Source organism: Muntiacus reevesi, chromosome 9 (genome assembly GCF_963930625.1).
Source record: "Muntiacus reevesi chromosome 9, mMunRee1.1, whole genome shotgun sequence".
Classification (NCBI taxonomy): Eukaryota; Metazoa; Chordata; class Mammalia; order Artiodactyla; family Cervidae; genus Muntiacus; species Muntiacus reevesi.
The window spans coordinates 88,328,955-88,348,909 of record NC_089257.1 but is presented as its reverse complement, the minus strand read 5'-3'; the positions used below and the strand labels follow the sequence as shown (position 1 = coordinate 88,348,909).

Sequence of the window (19,955 nt, the reverse complement as noted above, 5' to 3'; positions counted from 1 at the left end):
TAGCATTTGCCTTTTGTATTGAGGTGCTCCTATGTTGGGTGCATAAATATTTAGAATTATTATATCTACTTCTTGGATTGATCTTTTGATCATTATGTAGTGTACTTGTCTTTTATCATGGCCTTTATTTCAAAGTCTATTTTATCTGATATGAGTATTGCTATTCCTGCTTTCTTTTGGTCTCCATTTGCATTGAATATAATTTTCCAGCCCCCCACTTTCAGTCTGTATGTGTCCCTAGGTTTGAGGTGGGTCTCTTGTAGACACATATACAGGGGGCTTGTTTTTGTATCCATTCAGTCAGTCTTGGTCTTTTGGTTGGAGCATTGAACCCATTTACATTTAAGGTAATTATTGATAAATATGATCCGATTACCATTTACTTTGTTGTGTCTTGGTCTTTTGGTTGGAGCATTGAACCCATTTACATTTAAGGTAATTATTGATAAATATGATCCGATTACCATTTACTTTGTTGTGTCTTGGTCTTTTGGTTGGAGCATTGAACCCATTTACATTTAAGGTAATTATTGATAAATATGATCCGATTACCATTTACTTTGCTGTTTTGGGTTCGTTTTTATAAACCTTTTCTGTGTTTCCTGTCTAGAGAAGATCCGTCAGCATTTGTTGAGGAGCTGGTTTGGTGGTGCTGAATTCTCTCAGCTTTTGCTTGTCTATAATGCTTTTGATTTCTCCTTTGAATCTGAATGAGATCCTTGCTGGGTAGAGTAATCATGGTTTTCAGTTCTTCTCTTTCATCACTTTAAGTATGTCCTGACATTCCCTTCTGGCTTGAAAAGTTTCTATTGAAAGATCACCTGTTATCCTATGGGGATCCCCTTGTGTGTTATTTGCTGCTTTTCCCTTGCTGCTTTTAATGTTTGTTCTTTGTGTTTGATCTTCGTTAATTTGATTAATATGTTTCTTGGAGTGTTTTGCCTTGGGGTTATCCTGTTTCTGGGTCTCTTGGACTTGAGTGTCAATTTCCTTTCCAATTGTAGAGATGTTTTGACTGTTATCTCCTGAAGTATTTTCTCATGCCCTTTATTTCTGCCCTCTTCTGGGACTCTTATGATTCAAATGTTGGGGCAATTAACATTGCCCCAGAGGTCTCTGAGGTTGTCCTCATTTCTTTTAATTCCTTTTTCTTCTTTCCTCTCTACTTCATTCATTTCCACCATTCTATCTTCCACCTCACTTATCTACTGTTCTGCCTCTGTTATTCTATTGTTGGTTCCCTCCAGAGTGATTTTAATCTCACTTTATTGCATTGTTCATTATTGATTGGCTATTCTTTATTTATTCTATGTCCTTGTTAAACATTTATTGCATCTTCGCAATCCTTGCCTCTAGTCTGTTTATCTGTAACTCCATTTTGTTTTCAAGATTTTGGATCATCTTTACTATCATTATTCTGAATTCTATTAAAGGTAGACTCCTGATCTCCTCCTCTTTTGTTTGATTTGTTGGGTTTTTATCATGTTCCTTCATCTGTTGTATACTTCTCTGCCTTTTCATTTTGTTTAGATTGTTGTGTTTGGGGTGCCCTTTCTACAGGAAGTTTGTGATTCCTCTTAATAGTGAAATCTGCTCCCTGTGGGTGGGGTTGGACCAATGCCTTCTCAAGGTTTCCTGGTTGGGGGAACTTGTGTCTGTGTTCTGGTGGGTGGAAATGGATCTCTTCTCTCTGGAGTGCAGTGAAGTGTCCAGTAATGAGTCTATGAGTTTGGTATGGCTTTTGGCAGCCATCTTTCAATTTTCAGGGTTGTGCTCCTGTTTGCTAGAAAATTAGCATGGTGTGCCTTGCACTGGAGCTTGTTGGCTCTTGTGTGACTCTTGGTTTGAGTGTAAGTATGAAGACTTTTATGTGAGGTGTTGTCTATTAATGCTTCCTGGAGTTAGGTGTTTTCTGATCTTCTAAAGTTCTGGAGTTAATCCTCCTGCCTCTGGTTTTTAGTCCTTCACTTACAGTAGCCTCAAGACTTCTCCATCCATATGGCACAGAAGATAAACCACTGGGTTAATGGTGAAACAATTCTCCACAGTCAGGCACACCCAGAGAGATTCAAAGAGTCATATAGAGAAGAGACTAGGGAGGATGGAGATAGAGGTGACCAGGAGGAAAAAAAAGGAGAGTCAAAAGGGGGGAAGCAACCTAGCTAATAATCAAATCCCTAAGTGCTCTTCAAAGTCCAGAATACCTAGAGAGATTCACAGAGTTATATAGAGAAGAGAAGAGGGAGGAAGGAGATAGAGGTGGCCTGGAGGAGAAAAGGGAGAGTCAAAAAGGAGACAGAGCAATCAAGCCAGTAATCAAATCCTTGCATCAAAATGAATACTAAAGAGTAGACTCTTAAAGGTACAAAATTGATACAAATACCAAAAATCAAAGATTAAAAACAATTTTAATCAAATTTAATCAAAAAAATTTTGATTAAAAATCAAAAATACAATATAAAAAATACAAAACAAAATCAATCCCAGAAATTAAAAATATATGTATATGAAAATGACCTAAATCAAATCCCTTATGATTATACAGTGGAAGTGACAAATAGATTCAAGGGATTAATCTTATAAACAGGGTGCCTGAAGAAATATGGACAGAGGTTCATGACATTGTACAGGAGGCAGTGATTAAGACCATCCCCAAGAAAAAGAAATACAAAAAGGGAAGATGGTTGTGTGAGGAGGCCATACAAATAGCTGAAAAAAGAAGAGAAGCTAAGGGCAAATGAGAAAAGGAAAGATACACCCATTTGAATACAGAGTTCCAAAGAATATCAAGGAGAGATAAGAAAGGCTTCCTCAGTGATCAACGCAAAGAAATAGAGGGGAAAAAATAGAATGGAAAAAACTAGAGGTCTCCAAGAAAATTCGAGATACCAAAGGATTAGTTCATGCAAAGATGGGCACAATAAAGGACCTAAAAGAAGCAGAAGATATTAAGAAGAGGTGCCAAGAGTACACAGAAGAACTATACAAAAAAGATCTTCATGACTCAGATAATCACGATGGTGTGATCACTCACCTGGAGCCAGACATCCTTGAATGTGAAGTCAAATGGACCTTAGGAACCATCACTATTAACAAAGCTAGTGAAGGTGATGGAATTCCAGTTGAGCTATTTCAAATCCTGAAAGATGATGCTCTGAAAGTGCTGCACTCAATATGCCAGCAAATTTGGAAAACTCAGCAGTGGCCACAGGACTAGAAAAGATCAGTTTTCATTCCAATCCCAAAGAAAAGCAGTGCCAAATAATGCTCAAACTACCACACATTTGCACTCCTCTCACATTCTAGTAAAGTAATGCTCAAAATTCTCCAAGCCATGCTTCAACAGTACATGAATCATGAACTTCCAGACAGATGTTCAAGCTGGATTTAGAAAAGGCAGAGGAACCAGAGATCAAATTGCTAACATGCATTGGATCATCGAAAAAGCAAGAGAGTTCCAGAAAAAGATATATTTTTGCTTTATTGAGTATGCCAAAACCTTTGACTGTGTGGATCACAACAAACTGTGGAAAATTCTTAAAGAGATGGGAATACCAGACCACCTAACCTGCCTCCTAAGAAATGTGTATTAAGGTCAGGAAGCAAGAGTTAGATCTGTTTGGAAAAAGACTGGTTCCAAATCGGGAAATGCATACGTCAAGGCTGTATATTGTCACTCTGCTTATTTAACTTTTACACAGAGTACATCATGAGAAATACTGGACTGGATAAGTTATAAGCTGGAATTAAGATTGCCAGGAGAAAGATCAACAATCTAAGATATGCACATGACACCACTCTCATGGTATCATCAGGACTGGATGAACACAAGATGGATTCGAGATTGCCAGGAGAAATATCTATAACCTCAGATATGCAGATGACACCACCATTATGGCGTGTCATAAGTGAAGAGGAACTAAAAAGCCTGTTGATGAAGGTGATTGAGTAGAATGAAAAAGTTGGCTTAAAACTCAACATTCAGAAAATTAATATTATGGCATCTGGTCCCATCACTTCATGGCAAATAGATGGGGAACAGTGGAAACAGTGACAGAGTTTATTTTGGGGGGCTCCTAAATCACTGCAGATGGTGAGTGCTGCCATGAAATTAAAAGATGCTTGCTCTTTGAAAGAAAAGCTATGACCAACATAGACAGCATATTAAAAAGCAGAGACATTACTTTGCCAACAAAGGTCCGCCTTGACAAAGCAATGGTGTTTCCAGTAGTCGTGTATGGATGTGAGAGTTGGACTCTAAGGAAAGCTGAGCACCAAAGAATTGATGCTTTTGAGCTGTGGTGTTGGAGAAGACTTTGAAAGTCCCTTGGACTGCAAGGAGATCCAACCAGTACATCCTAAAGGAAATCAGTCCTGAATATTCATTGTAAGGACTGATGCTGAAGTTGTAACTTAATACTTTGACCACCTGATGCGAAGGACTGATTCACTGGAAAAGCCCTTGATGAAGGGAAAGATTGAAGGCGGGAGGAGAAGGATTCGACAGAGGATGAGATGGTTGAATGGCATCACCGACTCAATGGACATGAGTTTGGGTAACTCCGGGAGTTGGTGATGGACAGGGAAGCCTGGCGTGCCTCAGCCCATGGGGTCACAAAGAGTCGGAGATGACTGGGTGTCTGAACTGAAGTGAACTGACTGTAGATTATTTTGGATTTTTTTTTTTTTCACTTTTCACCTCCTCTCTTGTAGTTGTTAATCTTATTCACGCTGTGAAATCTAATTAAAGCTTTTGAGATTTTCTTTTTTTCCTCAGTCACATTTTTATTGTTGTTACGAACATCTACCTCTATGTTGGGCTTTTGCAGTTCTGTAGAGTTTTCCTTTTTTTCTTCTTTCTCTTTTTTTTGAATTTTAATTTTTTAAACCTGTTAGTTTTTCCTCTCCACATTTATTCCTTTGTTTGCTTTTCTGACTATTCTTTTCCCCTTGCTGTTCATGTTTGATGCATATAAATCTTCTTTATCTACCTCTATTTAATTTTGCATTTCCTTTCTTTCTTTCTTTCCTTTTTTTCCCCTTTCCTCTCAACATATTTGTTATTTTTAATTTCATTGCTTTATTCCCCAGTTGGCACCTTTTTGTAGTTTGTTTTCCAGTTTATGCTTTAGTTAATTTTGTTCTGGGAGATATAATTTTTGGTTTCCTTTTTTCATTAGGTCAACCTATTGTACTTTATTTTTGTTGGACTGTTTTGATTTTGCTTATGGGTGTATATGTGTATGTGTACATTCAGTGACACATTATATTGTTGTTATAAACCTCTGCCTCTACATTGGACTTTTGAAATTCTTTGGAGTTTTCCTTTTTTTGTTTTTTTCTTTGTTCTTCCATTTTTTATAATTTAATTTTTAAATTTTTAAAAAACCAACTACATTTTTTCTATGTTTATTCCTTTGTTTGCCTTTCCTGCTGTTCTTTTCCCCTTTCAGTTAATCTTTAATGTATATAAATCTTCACCTACCTCTGTTTAACTTTGCATATCTATTCTTGCTTTCTTTTCTTTCTTTCCTTTTGTCTGAACATAATTGTTAGTTTTGTTTCATTGCTTTATTCCCTACGTGGCACCTTGCTTTAGTTTTTTTTTTTTTTTTCTTCAGTTTGTGCTTTAGTTAGTTTTGTTCTTAACTGGTAAATATAATTTTTTATTTACTTTGATTCCCAAGTCTATCTACTGTATTTCATTTTTGTGGGACTGTTTTGAATTTGCTCATGGGTGCATATGTCTGTGTGTATATTCTATTATTTTAATTATTATTTGCCTGACTATGTAACTGCCATTTGTCCGGTGTTCATCTTTGGTTTCTTGTTTTTAGATATTTGTTTTAATCGCACTTAATACCATAACAAACCACTTGTGGAATCTTCATTCCTGACCAGAGATAAAGCCCTGAGCCTTTGGAGTGGGAACACTTATTCCGAGACCCCAGACTACCAGAGAACTATCCCCAGGGAGTATCAAATAGTGAGAAACCACACAAAGGAAACCACTTGAGTACAAGATCCAGCAACAGCCAACCACCAGTAGCACCCTGTGCAGTACTTCTCATCTAAACAAGAAACAAACAAACATAAAATACAAATTCAATCATCAGCAGACAGCATTATCACCTCACTCAGCCTTGCATATCAGAGGAAAAACAAACAAATAAACTCAGCTCAAATCTCACTCTATATGAAGCTTACACAAACCACTGGACAAACCTTAGGAGGGCAGAAACCCAAAGGAGGGAAGAATCCAACCTTGAAACCTGGGAAAAGGAGACCTCAAACCCAATAAGTTAAAAAAATAATGAAAAGGCAGAGAAATGCTACACAAATGAAGGAACAAATTAGAAACACAGAAGTCCAAATAAATGAAGAGTAAATAGGCAAACTACCTGAAAGATTATTCAGAATACTGATAGGAAAGATGATAAAAAAAAAAAAAAAAAAACCTTGAAAACAAAATGGAGAAAAGGCAAGAATCAATTAACAAAAACCTAGAAGAACTAAAGAATAAGCATACAATGACAAGCAGCACAATTACTGAAATTAAAAATAATCTAGAAGGAATCAATAGCAGAATATCTGAAGCAGAAGGATGATACAGTGAGCTGGAAGATAAAATGGTGGAAATAAGTTCTGAAGGGCAAAATAAAGTAAAAAGAATGAAAAGAACTGAGGACAGTCTCAGGGACTTCTGGGACAGTATGAAAGGGACCAATATTCAAATTATACGGGTCCCAGAAGAAGAAGAGAAAAAGAAAGGCTATGAGAATATTTTTGAAGAGATGATAATTGAAAATTTTCCCAGCATGGTAAGGAAATAGTCAGTCACGTCCAAGAGGCACAAAGAGTCCCATACAGGATAAACCCAAGGAGGAACATGCCAAGACACATACTAATCAAACTAACAAAGACGAAACACAGAGAAAGAATATTAAAAACAGCAAGGGAGAAGCAACAAGTAACATACAAGGGAAACCCCATGTGCTTAACAGCTTATCTTTCAGCAGAAACTCTACAGGCCAGAAAGGAATGGCAGAATATATTTAAAGTACTGATAGGAAAACACCTACAACCAAGATTACTGTAGCTGTCAAGGATCTCATTCAAAATTGATGGAGAAATTTAAAGAATTTCAGACAAGCAAAAGTTAAGAGAACTCAGTACCACCAAACCAGCTTTACAACAAATGTAAAAGGAAACTATAGAGTCAAGAAATACAAGAGAAGAAAAAAGATCTACAAAATCAACCCGAAATAATTAACAAAATGACATTAGGAACATATATATCAATAATTATTTTCAATTTAAATGGATTAAATGCTCCAAACAAAAGACACAGTCTGGCTGAAAGGATACCAAAAAAACAAAAAACAAACAAGCAAACTCATATATACGCTGTCTACAAGAAGCCTACCTCAGACCTAGGCTTAGACTGAAAGTGAGAGGATGGAAAAACTGGGAAGCAAATTGGGAAGAAAAAGAAAGCAATTGGGAAGCAAAAGAAAGCTGGAGTAACAATCTTATCAGAGAAAATAGACCTTAAAATAAAGAATATTATAAGAGATAAAGAAGGACAGTACATAATGACCAAGGGATCAATCCAAGAGGAAGACATAGCAATTGCAAATAGCAATGCACCCAACATAGAAGCATCTCAATACATAAGACAAACACTAACAGACATAAAAGGAGAAATTGACAGTAACACAATAAGAGTAGGAGACTTTAACATCCCGCTCACGTCAATAAACAGTTCATCAAAACAGAAAATTAATAAGGAAGCACAAGTCTTAAATGACACATTAGATGAGATGAAACACAAGTCTTAAATGATACATTAGATGAGATGGATCTCACTGATATCTTCAGTGAGATATCCAAATGCAGAAGGATACACCTTCTTCTCAAGTGCACATGAAACATTCTCCAGGATAGACCACATCTTGGGTCACAGATCAAGCCTCAGTATATTTAAGAAAATTGAAATCCAGTTTCATCCATCTCATTAGAACTGATTCAAATGAATTCTTTTTAATGGCTGAGTAATATTCCATGGTGTATATGTACCAGAGCTTCCTTATCCATTCGTCTGCTGATGGGCATTTGGGTTGCTTCCATGTCCTGGCTATTATAAACAGTGCTGCGATGAACATTAGGGTGCACGTGTCTCTTTCAGATCTGGTTTCCTCGGTGTGTATGCCCAGAAGTGTCAATGTATGACAAAAACTACTACAATATTGTAAAGTAATTAGCCTTCAACTAATAAAAATAAATGAAAAAAAAGGAAAATAAATAAATAATGAAAAAAAAAAAAAGAAAATTGAAATCGTATCAAGCATCCTTTCTGACCAGAACGCTATGAAACTAGATATCAATTACAAGAAAGAAACTGTAAGAAACAGGAACACAAGGACATTAAACAGGTTTCTAAATAACCATCAGGTTACTGAAGAAAACAAAAGGGAAATAAAAAAATTCTATAAACAAATGACAATGAAAATACAATAACTCAAAACCTATTGGGTGCACCAAAGCAGTTCTAAGAGGGAAGTTTATAGCAAGACACTCCTACTTCAAGAAACAAGAAAAACAGCAAATAGACAACCTAGGTTTACACCTGAAACAGCTGGAAAAAGGAGAATAAAAAAAATCAAAATAATAGAAGGAAAGAAATCAAAAGATCTGAGCAGAAATAGTGAAAAAGAAATGAAAGAAACAATAGTAAAGATTAAAAAAAAAAAAAAAGCTGGTTCTTTGAGAAGATAAACAAATTTGACAAGCCTTTAGCCAGTTCAGTTCAGTCACTCAGTCGTGTCCAACTCTTTGTGACCCAATGAACCACAGACCCAATGAACTCCAGGCCTCCCTGTCCATCACCAACTCCCAGAGTCTACCCAAACCCATGTCCATTGAGTTAGTGATGCCGTCCAACCATATCATCCACTGTCGTCCCCTTTTCCTCCTGCCTTCAATATTTCCCAGCATCAGGGTCTTTTCAAATGAGTCAGCTCTTCACATCAGATGGCCAAATGATTGGAGTTTCAGCTTCAACATTAGTCCTACCAATGAACACCCAGGATTGATCTCTTTTAGGATAGACTGGTTGGATCTCCTTGCAGTCCAAGGGACTCTCAAGAGTCTTCTCCAACACCACAGTTCAAAAGCATCAATTCTTCTGCACTCAGCTTTCTTTATAGTCCAACTCTCACATCCATACCTGACAACTGGAAAAACCATAGCCTTGATAAGATGGACCTTTGTTGACAAAGTGATGTCTCTGCTTTTTAATATGCTGTCTAGGTTGGTCATAACTTTCCTTCCAAGGAGTAAGCATCTTTTAATTTCATGGCTGCAATCACCATCTGCAGTGATTTTGTTGCCCCTCAAAATAAGGTCAGCCACTGTTTCCCCATCTATTTGCCATGAAGTGATGGGACTGGATGCCGTAATCTTAGTTTTCTGAGTGTTGAACTTAAAGCCAACTCTTTCATTCTCCTCTTTCACCTTGGTCAAGAGGCTCTTTAGTTCTTCACTTTATGCCATAAGGGTGATGTCATCTACATATCTGAGGTTATTGGTATTCCTCCCAGCATTCTTGATTCCAGCTTTTGCTTCCTCCAGCCCAGTGTTTATGATGTACCCTGTATATAAGTTAAATAAGTATGGTGACAATATATAGCCTTGATGTACTCCATTTCCTATTTGGAACCAGTCTGTTGTTCCATGTCCAGTTCTAACTGTTTCTTCCTGACCTGCATACAGGTTTCTCAAGAGGCAGGTCAGGTGGTCTGGTATTCACATCTCTTGAAGAATTTCCCACAGTTTATTGTTATCCACATAGTCAAAGGCTTTGGCATAGTCAATAAAGCAGAAATAGATGTTTTTCTGGAGCTCTCTTGCTTTTTTGATGATTCAGCATATGTTGGCAATTTGATCTCTGGTTCTTCTGACTTTTCTAAAACCAGCTTGAACATCTGGAAGTTCATGGTTCAGGTATTGCTGAAGCCTGGATTGGAGAATTTTAAGCATCACTTTACTAGCGTGTAAGGTGAATGCAATTGTGCAGTAGTTTGAACATTCTTTGCCAGACTCATCAAGAAAAAAAGAGAGAAGAATCAAATCAACAAAATTAAAAATGAAAAAGGAGAGGTTACAATGGACAGTACAGAAACACAAAGGATTGCAAGAGACTATTAAGAACACTATATGGCAATAAAATGAATAACCTGGAAGAAAGGGATAGATTCTTAGAAAAGTTCAATCTTCCAAGGCTGAACCAGGAAGAAATAAAAATTACTAACAACCCAATGACAAGCACTGAAATTGGAGCTGTGATAAAAAAATATCCCCCAAAATCAAAAGCCCTGGACCAGGTGGCTTCAGGAGAATTCTATTAAACATTTAGAAAAGAGCTAATGCCTATCCTTCTAAATCTCTTTCAGAAAAGTTCAGAGGAAGGAACACTTCCAAACTCATTCTACATGGTCACCATATCCCTGATACCAAAACCAGACAAAGACAACACTAAAAAAGAAAACTACCAGCCAATATCACTGATGAACATAGATGCAAAAATCCTCAACCATATTTTAGTGAACAGAATTCAGAAACACATCAAAAAGCTCATATACCATGATCAAATTGGACTTATTCCAGGAATGCAAGTATTCCTCAATATGTGCAAATCAATCAATGTGATACACCATATTAACAAATTGAAAGATAAAAATCATATGATCATCTCAAAAGATGCAGAAAAAACCTTTGACAAAATTCTCCACCCTTTTATGATGAAAATTCTTCAAGAAATGGGCATAGAAGGAACCTACCTCAATGTAGTAAAGGCCATATATGATAAGCCTACAGCAAACATTACTCTTAATGGTGAAAAATTGAAAGCATTTCCCCTAAGATCAGGAGCAAGACAAGGGTGTCCACTTTCATCAATATTATTCAACATAGTTCTGTAAGTCCTAGCCAAAGCAGTCAGAGAAGGAAAAAAATGGAAGGAATCCAGATTGGAAAAGAAGTAAATCTCTCACTGTTTGCAGGTGATGTGATACTATACATAGAAAACCCTAAAGATAATATCAGAAAATTACTAAAGCTAATCAGTGAATTTAGCAAAGTTGTAGGATACAAAATCAATACACAGAAATCACTTGCATTTCTATATACCAACAATGAAAAATCAGAAAGAGAAATTAAGGAATCAATCCCATTCACCATTGCAACAAAAAGAATTAAATATCTGGGAATAAACTTACCTAAGGAGATAAAACAACAATACACAGAAAATTATGACACTAATGAAAGAAATCAAAGACAACAAACAGATGGAGAGATATTCCATGTTCCAGAGTAGGAAGAATCAATACTGTGAAAATGACTATACTACCAAATGCAACCTACAGATTCAATGAGATCCCTATCAAATTACCAATGGCATTTTTTCACAGAACTAGAAGAAAAATTTCACAATTCATATGGAAGCACAAAAGACCCTGAATAGCTAAAGCAGACCTGAGAAAGAAGAATGGAGCTGGAGGAATCAAACTTCCTGATTTCAGATTATACTACAAAGGTACAGTCATCAAGACAGTATGCTACTGACACAAAAACAGAAGTATAGACCAATGGAACAAGATAGAAAGCTCAGAAAGTCCATGCACATTTGGGTACCTTATTTTTGACAAAGGAGGCAGGAATGTACAATGGGGCAAAGACAGCCTCTTCAGTAAATGGTGCTGGGACAACTTGGCAGCTCCATTTAAAAGAATGAAATTAGAACACTTCCTAACACCATACACAAAGATAAACTCAAAATAGATTAAAGACCTAAGTGTAAAACCAGAAACTATAAAACTCTTAGAGGAAAACATAGGCAGAACACTCGATGACATAAATCAAAGCAATATTCTCTATGACCCACCTCCTAGAGTAATGGAAATAAAAAAATAAAGTAAACAAGTGTGACCTGATTAAACTTAAAAGCTTTTGCACAACAAAGGAAACTATAAGCAAGGTGAAAAGACAACCCTTAGAATGGGAGAAAATAATAGCAAATGAAACAACTGACAAAGGATTAATTTCCAAAATATACAAGCAGCTCATACAACTCACTGCCAGAAAAACATACAACCCAATCAAAAAGTGGGAAAATGACCTAAATAGACATTTCTCCAAGGAAGACACAGATAGCTAACAAACACATGAAAAGATACTCAACATTGCTCATTATTAGAGGAACGCAAGTCAAAACTACAGTGAGATATTATCTCACACCAGTCAGAATGGCCATCATCAGAAAGTCTACAAAAAATAAATACTGGAGAGGGTGTGGAGAAAATGGAATGCTCTTGCACTTTTGGTGCAAATGTATATTGATACAGCCACTAAGGAAGACAGAATAGAGATTCCTTAAAAAAATCTAGGAATAAAACCACCATATGACCCAGCAATTCCACTCCTAGGCATTTACCCCGAGGAAACCAAAACTGAAAAAAGCACATGTATCCCATTGTTCATTGCAGCACTATTTACAATAGTTAGAAACAATAGTTGGAAACAAACCTAGATGTCCATCGACAAATGAATGGATAAAGAAGTCGTGGCACATATACTCAATGATATATTACTCAACCATAGAAAGGAACACATTTAAGTCAGTTCTGATGAGGTGAATGAACCTAGAACCTATTATACAGAGTGAAGTGAGTCTGAAAAAGAAAGATAAATACTGTATTCTAATGCATACATCTGGAATCTAGAAAATGGTACTGAAGAATTTATTTACAGGGCAGCAGTGGAGAAGCAGACATAGAGAATAGACCTATGGACATGGGGAGAGGGGAGTAGAGGGTGAGATGTATGGAGAGTAATGTGGAAACTTACATTACCATATGTAAACTAGATAACCAGTGGGAATTTGCTGTATGGCTCAGGAAACTCAATCAGGGGCTCTGTATCAACCTAGAGGGGTGGCACGGGGAGGGAGATGGGAGGGAGGTTCAAAAGGGAGAGGATATATGTATACCTATGGCTGATTCATGTTGAGGTTGGACAGAAAACAACAAAATTCTTTTTTTTTTTAAATTTTAATTTTTTTTATTAGTTGCCAGGACCAGCCGGCAAAGAGAACAAGTCCCGACCGCAACCACACGGAAGCCTGAGAAAAAAAGCTGAAAGTAAAGAATGGGGTCGAGAGGGCTGAATGCTCTTTAGGCAAGTCAACAACTTTATTGAGTAAAACAGCTACCTTTATACTAGTACAAGCAGAAAACATAGTTCATAAAAAAATGCCATCTGGTGTTTGTCACATCAATACAATTCTTTGTCTTAAGTGATTGTAGAAGCTTACATCTTGTTTTTGGCATTCCCAAAATAAACTACTAAGTGAAGGTCACTACTACGTTTTTCTCAGGGAAGAACAAAGGAGACCCGGCAAATGCTTTACTACTTTATCATGGGGTGGCGGGACAGTGAATGGCCTCTTTCAAGGCTTTTCCCAGGGCCTTTTTGGGCCTTGAGCAGGCCGGCTCCCCGCATCTCCCACTTTTTTATTTATTAAAGGCCGAGCCTTTTTACATATTCCTCGAGAAAAAGCATACAAGGTTATTTTGTCAAAATACGGGAAAATTTTATAATCTTTTCAGTAACCAAATTCATAATGTATTGTAAAATACATGGTCTACAACAAAGAAAACATAGTACGATAACAAGCACTGTAAGCAGGTTTTTCCACCAATCACTCATAAACCGGGATTTAACTTGCTCTCAAAAAGAAAGGGAGGAATCCTGCATGGAAAGTATTTGATGTTGAAGATCATTTACAGCATCAGACACATTGGAAGATAAATCTGGGATATACACACAACATTCTACTTTTATTACAGTGCGGGTCCCACCTTGGGCAGCAGTAATAATGTCTAGAGCCATGCGGTTTTGCAAAACAGCTTTTCTCATTTGTCTCTGTTCTTCATTTAGAACCTCAATAGCCTTTTTAGTGTCTAATAAGGCTTTTTGAGTAAAATTAGTTAAGGCATCTACATGGGCCATTATATCGGCCGTCCCAATAGAGGGAACAAATACTTCTGCCAAATAATCATACCAATGAAATACAGATCGAGTCCATCGCGCTCGCAAAAAGGGAAGGTTGGCAGGGTTCTTGATGGGCTCATAACTAATACGACCAGGAGCAAACACAAATCTAAGACTACATCATGTTACCTAGTCCGCAGGCAGCCACGGCCAGACATTAGGGCCACAAATCTACCTTGTTCTGTTAGGAGCAACCCATCTGATGCCTGGGTTATAAAGCCAATCAGATCCTGGCCAAGGCGTGGATGTTTTGACAGAAAAAGTAACATCAATTATGCGTTCACACAAAGAATTAGGAGTAATACCCACATGTTTTAACAAATGTCTGCCTAAATTTTTTGGAGTAATACCCATATGTTTTAACAAATGTCTGCCTAAATTTCTTTCTCCAAAGTGGGGTTGATGTTCTCATTGTTCCCAGCAAATGTCCGCTCGTTTTAGCAATTGTCCTTTTTCTGGTGTCATCCAAAAGTGTTCATCTCGAATCTGATAATAGTCCCCAAAATATCGGCTGGCGTGAACTTGTCCTTTGTTTGAGGAAGTAGCATACTGATTAAAGGCAGCAGAAATTGTCCCAAGGCTTTGACTGGCATTAAATCTAATCCGGGAATCATAAGGTTTCGAATTACACCAGGTCAAGGCTGTAATATTAAGAGAATTAAGGCTAAGGTGAATCTGTTTATACTGTTTTAAGAATTCACACACTGCAGGTAAATCCTTCTGACTTATTGGCAAAACCCACCATGGTAAACCATTTACAACTGACAAAGGCATGGTAGTGCATACCCAACAAGAAGAGGCATTATGAGAATCAGCATAGGAATGAGCCCAAGAAAGAAAAACATTTCCTTCAGCGCTAGGAAATGCTTGATTTATAACAGCACATGCTAGTGCAAGCACCAGGTAGGATAGAGAAATGTGTGGATTGGTTGTATCCGCAGCAATGTGTCTTGCTCGTTCCACGAACTCATGCAGTTGTTGATTTGTTGGCAGAACATTCTCGTGTGTCTGCATACTCTCCATTCGAGCAGTCAGCGACCGTCTCCGTCTGGCGTACCAGCCTCTCCAGGAGCCAGCGCGGTGCTTCGGCATCCTGTGGAAAAACACAAACATGTCCCCGCCCCCATCTCAAAACAGGATCAGGGCCATGCCATTGATTAGTAATTGGATCTTTCCAAGTTACTAAAGGTTTGTTGGTAGCGGCTGGGGACCAAAATCGCTGTGCCACGGTCTTGCCTTCAGAGTGCAAATTTTAAAAATTAAGAATGAAAAGGGCACGATGTAAGTAATTCTATGGTGTGAGGGGATATAACTCCCCCTTCTTTAACTTTAAAAGCTGATGTTTTAATGTCTGATGAGCTTGTTCAACAATGCCTTGACCTTGGGGATTGTAGGGGATGCCTGTTTTAAGAGAGGTGGGGAGACGGGAGCAAAAATTAAGAAAAGCAGCAGAAGTATATCCAGGTCCGTTGTCTGTTTTGATGGTCTTTGGAGTTCTCATAACGGAGAATGCTGCAAGGCAATGTGTGATACAATGTCGAGCTGCTTCTCTTGTTTGTAAAGAGGCAAAAACATATCCAGAAAAAGTATCTATATTAACATGAACATATTTCAATTTACCAAAGGAAAGAACATGAGTAACATCTATCTGCCATAAATGGTTGGGAAGGAGGCCACGGGGGTTCACACCATAGTGAGGAACAGAAAAAAAAATTGAGGACAAACAGGGCAGCGTTTAACTATTTGCCTGGCGGCTTCACGGGGTATTTTAAATTGTAATCTGAGGGTTTTGTTGTTTTGATGATGTAATTAATGAGAGCGTTCTGTGAGTTGGGCCTAGGAAAGGAAAATATGAATGGCTGAATCAGCTAATGTATTTCCAGAAGTAAGTGCTCCAGGTAGATTTGTATGAGTGCGAATATGGCCAAAAAACATTTATGAATCCTTTGATGTAAAAGAGCTTGTATATTTCGAAACAGTTGTTGAATCACTAAATTGACAGTATGAATAAAGGGAACAGTTTCTAATTGGTTAAGAGCTCTAACAACATACTGACTATCAGAAAAAACATTCAAAGATTCAGAGACAAAGTGTTGTAAAACAGCAAACACGGCGCACAATTCTACTTCTTGTGCAGAGGAACAGCCTGTAAACCAGGAGGTAACATTATCATTAATAACATAAGCAGCCTTCCCGTTTGAGGATCCATCAGTGAATACAGTGACTGCATCTTTAAGTGGCTGCGAAACAACTACAGAGGGAAACACAAAGTCGTGTTGACTAGCAAAATGTAGCAGCTTATTAGCAGGAAAATGATTTTCTAATCTGCCGACAAAATGAGCTAGGGCTGCATTCCAGGAATCACTGAACTGGAATAACCAGTCCTGTTGTTCCTTTGTAAATGGTAAACAGATAAAGTAAGGGTCTCTCCCTAATAATTCTCTGGAATCTCGATGGCCCTTAGCGATAAGCTTACTGACTAGATCAAAATAAGGGGTGAGTACCCAAGCAGGGGAAACAGGCAAATGTATCTAATAAAGAGGGGAATCTTGAAAAAGAACAGCTGTAGGGGTGTGTTTAGAAGGAAGTATATACAAACCCCATTTTCTTGTATAATCACAATGAGAAGTTGTTTGAGCAGCCAAAGCTTTTTCTACTATATTTAAAGCTTGGCGTCCTTCATCAGTTAAAACCCGAGGCGATGTAGGCTCTGAAGGTCCTTTAAGAATATCAAACGGGTTTTAATTCCCCAGTAGTTATTTTCAAATAAGGACGAATCCAATTAATATCTCTTAATAATTTTTGAAAATCGTTTAATGTTTTCAAATTATCTTTATGAAGTTCTAATTTTTGAGCTTTAAAAGTCTCTCTTTCTAGTCTAAAGCCTAAATAAGAATAAGGTGGGCTATGTTGAACTTTTTCAGGAGCTATTTGAAGGCCATAGTGTTGTAAATCAGCCTGCAAGCCAGAAAAGGCAGATAAGCACTTTAAAGCTTACTTGCAGTCCATTTCTTTTATTTCTGTCTGTAAAAATTCCACATTGTTTTCCAAATTTTGATTTTTATAACAAATAATCTCCCCCAGAGAGGCAGGCCCTAGAGACCTGCTTTCAATCATTAGGAGGTAAATATTGACTATTTAAATTTTCAATGACGGACATAGTAAAAGGAGCAGTTGGTCCATATTGGGCACAGGCTTGTTTTATTTTATTTTATTTTTTTTGAAAGATCAATTTTTTATTACATTATGCATACAAACTTTATTTTCAAATTATATTTTATTGCTTACATAACCATTCTCATTGCTCAATTGATATATTTTTCTATTTGTGAAATTATTTGGGGTCTAAGGTTGGAATGGATTACATCCTACTTTTCCTATTAAAAAACTAAGTTTCAAAAAACTACTTGTTTTGGGATAGTATAGTCATTTTTAAAATATTGATTCTTTCAATCCACAAACATGGTACACCTTTCCATCTGTTTATGTCTTGATTTCTTTCTTCAGCAGCTTGTAGTGTTCAGAGTACAGGTCTTTTGTCTCCTTAGGTAGGCTCATTCCTAGGTTCTTTTTTTATGTGATGGTGAATGGAGTTGCTTCTTGAATTTCTCTTTCTGATCTTTTATTGTTAAGTGTATAGAAATGCAACAGATTTCCATGTATTAATTTTGTAACCTGTGACTTTGCCAGATTCATTGCCGAGTCCTAGTATTTTTCTGGTAGTATCTTTAGGATCTTCTATGTATAGTATCATGTTATCTGCAAACAGTGACAGTTTAATTTCTTCTTTTCCAATTTGAATTCCCTTTATTTCTTTTTCTCTGATTGCTGTAGCTAGGACTTTCAACACTATGTTGAATAAAGTGGTGAGAATGGACATCCTTGTCTTATCCCTGATCTGAGAGGAAATGCTTTCAACTTTTCACCGTATGATACCAGCTGTAGGTTTGTCATATATGGCCTTTATTATGCTGAGATATGTACCCTCTATGCCCACTTTCTGGAGAGTTTTTTTTTTTTTTTTAATCATAAATAGGTGCTGAATTTTGAATTTTGTCAAAAGGTTTTTCTGCATCTTTTAGATGATCAAATGGGTTATATTCTTCAATATGTCGATGTGGTGTATCACATTGATTTGCAGATGTTGAAAAGTCCTTGCATCCCTGGGATGAATCCCTCTTGCTCATCAGAGAGGTTTACTAATGACAGATTTATTCTTGGCATTTCATTGTCTTATGACTCAAAAGCTGACAGTTTGTATGATTTTTTTAATGTATTGTTGGATATGAATTGCTAATATTTTGCTGAGGACTATTTGCATCTATATTCATCAGTGATATTAGCCTGTAATTTTCTTTTTTGTGTGTGTGATATCTCTGTCTGGTTTTGGTATGAGAACGATGGTGGCCTCATAAAATGAGTTTAGAAGCTTCCTTCCTCTGTAACTTTTTGGAATAATTTCAGAAAGATAGGCCATCAATTCAATGCAACACCTATCAAATTACCAATGGCATTTTTTGCAGAATTGGAATTTAAAATCTCAATATTTAAAATGTATGGAGACCCAAGACTCCAAATAGCCAAAGCAATCTTTAAAAAGAAAAACAGAGCTGGAGGAATCAGGCTCTCTGACTTCAGACTATATTACAAAGCTACAGTCATCAAAACAGTATAGTTCTGGCACAAAAACAGAAACATACATCAATGGAACAGTATAGAAAACCCAGAAACAAGCGCAAGCATCTATGGTCAATTAATCTATGATAAAGGAGGCAAGACTACACAATGTTGGAAAGACAGCCTCTTCAACAAAAGGTGCTGGGAAAACTGAACAGCCACCTCCCCATCATTGTATGTGTGTGTTAGTCGCTCAGTTGTGTCCGCCTCTTTGCTGTCTCCATTGACTGTAGCCTTCCAGGCTCCTCTGTCCATGGGATTCACCAGGCAAGAATATTGGAGTGGAGCGGGTTGCTATTTCCTTCTTCAAGTGATCTTCCCAACTCAGGGATCGAACCCGGGTCTCTCTCATTGCCTACAGATTCTTTACCATCTGAGCCACCAGGGTAGCCCAATTAATCTTCTAGAGTTAACTGCAAGCGCGCCGCCTACTCAGTGCACTTCCCCACCCTCAAGTCTCAGCCCCTGTTCACACTGTCTTCCCTCAGCTCCCACCATCGGTCTCCGTCATGCCTTCTCTGGGTGTGATGCCAGGTGGCGGTGGGAACTTCCAACTCCTGCCCTAAACCGCTTCCGCCCCGCCTGCCCACAGGCTTGTTTTAATTCTTTAATTTGTTTAAATGGCAGGGGTTCATAATACCTTTGCTGTTGAGCGTCTTCAAGGACGGGGAAAATGATAGGAAATCTTGCCAAGGTTTCTCCCTGTTGCCTCACCTGGCGAACTGCAAGTTGGAGGGGGAACAGTTCAGAGGTGTTTTTTACAGATAATGCCTGTGCAGAAGCCTCAGACCCCTTTTTTATATCAGCTCTTGGTGGGTCTAATCCAGCAATAATGGACGGAGGCTGTGATGGTAACTGATTAGAGGGACATAAGGGCTGGGAAAAAAGCTTTAGGTTAAGAGTATCAAGACGTTTAGTCATAGTTGTAAGCAATTTTTTAAGCTCCGAAAAAGGGGATAATTCCGCTTGTGTTTTAACAGCGGTTTTTTCAGCAGCAAATAACTCCCAAGGATCTTCTGCTTGCTCAGCAGGGTCTAATTCAGAATCAGAGTCAGAGGAACTCTGTACAGGGGGTTTTTCTGCCATATCAGAACCATGCTCCGAAGGAGGAGCAGTAGGCAAGGTGGGAGGTTTGTCAATTATATTCTTTAACGCAGTCTCTAATT

At 37.6% G+C, this 19,955-nt stretch overlaps 1 pseudogene; it reads right to left on the bottom strand.

Annotated features, from left to right (window-relative positions):
* Nucleotides 1–13,626: 13,626 nt before the first annotated feature.
* Nucleotides 13,627–15,204, bottom strand: LOC136175980 (endogenous retrovirus group PABLB member 1 Env polyprotein-like; annotated as a pseudogene).
* Between the last annotated feature and the right edge of the window lie 4,751 nt (nucleotides 15,205–19,955).